Genomic DNA, 6,000 nt, shown 5'->3' on the forward strand with positions numbered 1-6,000 from the left:
TAGGAAATTGATGCAAAACAAACATTATGCTAACGACACGTCTTACGTTCACCTTACTTGGTGCTTGGAGCGCTAGTGTCGCTCCATCTGTCAAACGGTAACAACTTTCACAGCAGTGAACTATGACCACAAGTAGTAAATCTAAGGTCACTGCACATTCGATTGTGAGTGTATGTCGATATTTCGGCCAGTGCTGCCATAAATAATGAAAGGAGAGAAAAATAGACCCCGTGAAAAGAAATACCTCTTTATTTAGGGCGGGAAATCCGATTTAATGTGGAGATGGTTCACCCTGGCAGAAGAGTTCCTGAAAGAATTGTATTTCGCATATTCGTCAGCTACCAAAGTAATGAAATGGAATATCGTAACTTGGTCTCATGACTGGCATTCTTAATAAATCAGTTTTGAAAACGAATTTGTAGATCTAAGTAATTTGTTTTTCAGATAAACATGAAATTTCTGGCAATAAAAGAAAAAAAAAGGAAACAGGGAACAGTGGAAGAAAACCCTAAGGAAGAAGAAGCGAAATAGTGGGGAAACTTACGTTAACAGTAAAGGGAGATTGTCCCAGGAAAGACATTTGTTGATTTTAATTGTTCACGTAGACAAAAATGCTGGCAAAAAATAAATTGTGAGGAGAAAAGAAAGTTTTTTGACACATTTTATGGAATGGGTCTTGGGATGTGCAGACATAAATAATATATGTTTCAGTTAAAAATGCTCCCATCAAAAGAAGGCGTTTTCTACGAACTATTATATTCCTAGTGTGGATGGAAACGATGTGAAGACGTGCAAAGGAACTTATCTAAATACACTACAGATTTCTGGCAGCAGGGTGCATCGAGCCATAGCCAAAGCAAAGACAAGCTCTTTATGTGACCAGTGTGGAAAACACATACCTCATAATAAAAGTGCTGACTCGGTTATTTTTCACATCCATAATCATATTAATAATTTTCCCTGTACATCGAGTCACTACTGTAGAAGAGATTCGTCAAAAAAGTACTTGGACAGTAGACTTAATCTTAGTTTGATGTACAGATTATTAATTGATAAGCTGAAAGAAGAAGATCCCAATGTTAAACCTCCCAGCCAGTCACTGTACGAAAAAGTATTTAGACGAGACCTCAGTCTCAGTTTCAAGCCTCCTCAAAAGGATACATGTCAAACATGTGACAGGCTAAACACGCTAATTACAGCAGAAGAGTCACTTAGAGCTGGTGAGGCAGACACTGAGAAGCTACGAAGATTAAGAAAGGAGCAGGAATTGCACCACAGGAAAGCTGAAGCTGCAAGAGATTGTCTGAAAAGGGATATGGAGAACTCCGAGACAGAAGATAATCTTACAGTTTTTTTCTTTTGATTTGCAGAAAGCATTACTGCTGTCAAAATTGACAACAGGTGTTGCATACTATAAACGTCAACTCTCCTGATTTACTCTTGGAATTCATGACTTTAAAAGTGGAAAGGCAGAAATGCATTGCTGGAATGAAAGTATTGCTTCAAGGGGAGCTCAAGAGGTAGGCTCTTGTGTATTGAAGTATGTCGAATCTCATGATATTGGTCCAAGGATGGTAGTATGGTTAGATACGTGTGGGGGGCAAAACAGGAATTTTAAAATTATGACAATTTGGATGTATTTGGTTCAGAATGACAAAATTAATTGAGGAAATTACGTACAAATTTGCTGAATCTGGTCACTCGTATCTTCCGAATGACAGTGATTTTGGGAATATAGAGAGGAAACTACAGCATTAACCAGAAATATTTGCCCCAGAACAGCTTTATTGTGTTATTGAGAATGCCAGAGTGAAGAAAGGTAAATTTGAAGTAGTAAAAATGGATTGTAGTGACTTCAAAAGTACTATGCTACTCGAAAAAGCAATGACTAACAGAAAAGTAAATCTTTCTGGTGAAAAGGTTGAGTGGCTTAAGATTAAGGAAATGAGATTTTCAAAAGAGAAGCCAGAGTACAAATACAGCCACAATGACATGGAAGAACACTCTTCAGTGAATTTAAATAAACGCTTAAAAGCTCGCCACTGTTCTCTCAGTCAAATTACACTACCTACACTGTATCCATTAGGGCGCACTCTACACCCTGAGAAACTGAAAGATATTCAGAGCCTTCTAATGTACGTATCCCCAACACACCATGAATTCTATAAGGATCTCATCAAAATGGCTGAAGTATCAGAAATTAAGAAGATGAGTAATGGGGAAGCATAATCATCACCTTAAGTATATTCAAATGTTCTCTCCTAATTCCAAAAATTGCTTAATAATGCTGTATTACATAAATGTTGAAATTATATCTGTGTGTTTCAGTTGCCAAATACAAGAAAACTTTACTTCATATTTTGTACTGAAGTGCATTACTGTGTTGTGACAACAAAATAACCTGATGTACGTGGATATTTTACATTGTTTCTCTGTAGTTACAAGTTTCAAACTGTTGTTAAATAACGTGCTGCAAGGCTCAAAATGTTTGTAAAAGTTTTTCACACCCATTATGCACCAGACCACATGTATATTCATTAATATTTTTGAATAAATCAGTTGCTGTAAACTCATAACTTCAGTCCTTTATTTCTCAAAACTAACTAAATGTCACTTAGTTCATTCTGGCAAAAGACCACTCACTTATCGTCGTCAGTGACTCACCCCCCCCCTACAGACTTTTAATAACAAACTTCCAACCTGCACATAGAAACAGATGGATTGGTAGAAACGTTCTCACTCTCCCGCACTCATACCTAAAATATCGGGTGTTTGAGATGGTTGAAGGCCGAGTGTTTATAGAATTTACACTGAAATTCTTGAGGCACTACATATCCCTCCCCTTAGCTCGAACACGCGATATTTTATACATACTTCTTATGTACAATAATATTACACAAGATGATAATTCTTTATCTTTCAACAGTACCTCTCTTTTTTACTAATAACCGTGCATATTTTACCACAATTACAAAATGTGAACCTTTCAGTCCATGTTGCAAGTTAGCTCTTTTCAATCCTCAAAAAAATATATTTGTTTTCTGTTCCTCTTCCAATCGTAAATTCCAGGTGCACATAACTCATGAATACTCTACTGCTTTGTTCTTACTTGCCGTTCTATTTTTCCTAATAATGTACTTATTCATTACTTATTGTAATCTGGAGGATTTCTGGGTAGAATAAAGTGTTTCCTTCTTCTGACATTTGTAAATCTAAAACGTAAAAATGCTAGTGCTGCATAGAATTCAAACTTACTAGACTCATCCCTTTAAACATGTAACTTCTGTCACAATACTGTCCTTTTTCCCTTTAGGAGCAGTACCTATATCTGATGTGGGTTGATCCTAGGAGTACCCTTTCTCCTTCTGTTTTGGTAGGTACGCCTCTTTCTTATTCCTATCCTCCTATGGTACAGGTCAGTCCCCTTCTTGGTGCCTCTGTCCATGCAGTATAGCTCAGCCTTTCATAGGTCTGCCTATCCACCCTTTTTCTCATCCAATAAATGTCGAGTGCACCATCTGTATACTTCTTGAGTAGGCCTCCTGTTTCATTGCCCTAGCATACATCTTTACGAATACTATACTTAAATATTCACTGGTAAAATTACAAATCTACTTGACACTTCTATTCCACTTTCTCATACTTCATCTAATATCCTAGAGTCCTCTTTCACTCCCCACTTTCACCATATAAACAGATATCATGTCCACACATAATAGATACTATGTCTACCTGATTTACCAACTCCCAGTAGGTACTATGCCTTTTCTCAAAGGACTAGCATGGCACATGTAAACATGTTTTTGAAAGCAATGCAGAACCATCACACATAAACAATGTAATATGTGTATCGACTCGGATGTACATGACAAAAAAATAACGATGCAGAACCATCACATATCAACAATGTAATATGTGCATCGACTCAGATGCATATATATCATTATTCCCCAAATCCCTTGGTGGTTTTGACATCACTTCAGGTTTCTAATTCGTAATTCTCCTGTTTGTGTTTAAGTGTATCTTTGTGTGTATGTAGATGTATGTTTGTGTATCCTGATTCTTCGGCCTACTTACATGAAATAAGTTGAAGGTTATTGGAAACCATGGAAAATAAGGACTTCAGCGAGAAGTATATGCATATGGAAAGAGGGAAAGATAGACTGGTACTCAAATGAGAAGTAAGAAAGGAAAAAGTAGAACTGGTTGCTAAGATCGAAGAAGAGAAAGAAGATAGCCCCAAAGACAGGAAAACCCTTCCCACCCCACTTTCCCAGGATCCCTACTTCGCCGGTACTTGAGTGGGAAGTCGGAGGAGGTATGATGTTAAACATCTCCTACAGAACGGGTTATTCTCACCTTCACCTTCGAAGCCCCCAAAGAAAAATCTTTGCAACACCTATGGAATGGCAAATGGTGAAGAATCAGTTACACTTGTCCGCAAGGGTTGTCTGAAAGGTGGAGTGTGTGATTAGTGTTCTTCATGTTTGTACTTGTACTACTCACCCCTTCCAAAAGTGATACAACCCCTCCCATTTACATTGTATCTCACAAAGGGTAAAAATTATGTATCATGTTATCACAATTATGTAATAATTCATATAAACTTCCATTTTCTATTAATCTAATATTCCTTGATTACTCTCAAAGAACAACTTAGGCAAAATTAAGATGTAACTATACTCTGATGCTGGGATTCGAGACCACCACTGACTAGAGAGGAGCATGCAGGCTACTTAAATACTAACGGCGCTGACAACCGAGTACTGAGAACACAGACTGTTCTGGATGTAATTGCAGATATATCAAATTTGAATCCAACTGCTTCTAAGGAGCATATTATGAAAACAGTAATAGGTGTGTCAGTGCTGACTCGATATAACAACAAAATTTATCGAGTTGATGACATAGTATGGAACAGAAGCCTGTGTAACCCATCTGAGACCACGAATAGTAATATGATCAATGATTGCTATTATTACAACAAACAGTATGGCCTTTCAGCAGCCATTGCTTGTCAGCCAAGTAAAGACAAGGATGCAGAAGCAATAGGATAATAGGATAGTATAAGAATTCAAGAATAGATTACAGAATAGTTTAAGATTTGAAGGGAATTCGGTGCAGGAAATAATAGTACAGAAGAAACACCGAAAACAACTAGGGATACGACGATCATCACTCCGCCCATTAACACAGAACGTTAACGTCCCTGGGAGACAGATGTGACTAGGCCCAGATCCCATGGATCTGATATTAACCTCACTTGAGCAAATGCAAACTGGTACTTTTCGTTAAATTTTGTGTGAAAGCCTGCTCACAACAAAACAATCACCACTTTACTAGGTAAAACAACAATAGGTAAATTTATTTTATTTTCTACTCTGTCATGGAGAAGTTTGAATTCTTCGCACAAGTCGTCTATGACATTGCTATTATCATTAGGTTTGGAAAAAGCTACAGTGAAAACGTTTCCGGAGATTATACTCTCGGTAATTTCTCGATATATAATTATCTCAAAAGCTTCCACCAGACTACTTACATTTATAATGTCAAAATTGACTAATTTATCCCTGACATTATGTCTTACATTATTTACTAGCGAACTAACAATGTGTGTAGTAACAGCTTGTATACACATGGAATTTTCGATTGAATAATCGATATTAATTCCTTAAGCTGGTCTGTACTCTCTCCCAAAGTATTCATTTCCTGTCTTACAGAATTAAATTCAATGTTAAATACATTTTCACACGATTTTAATGTTTCATTAAGATTGGGTTCTCTATTATTATATTTGACACCGCATTCAGTCTCCAAAGTAACTATGCCTCCGCATAGACTCTTTGCTTTGAGCTTCTGTTTTGACAGGCAACAAACCAATTCCGGTCATCTGAATATTTAAAGTTTCATTCTGTCTCTGATTAAATTCAGTACATAGTTAATTAAAGTGAGTATTCAAAGAACTAGTGAGTTCACTGTTTCAACCTAACTTCAGATGTT

This window comes from Schistocerca piceifrons, chromosome 8 (assembly GCF_021461385.2).
Source record: "Schistocerca piceifrons isolate TAMUIC-IGC-003096 chromosome 8, iqSchPice1.1, whole genome shotgun sequence".
Classification (NCBI taxonomy): Eukaryota; Metazoa; Arthropoda; class Insecta; order Orthoptera; family Acrididae; genus Schistocerca; species Schistocerca piceifrons.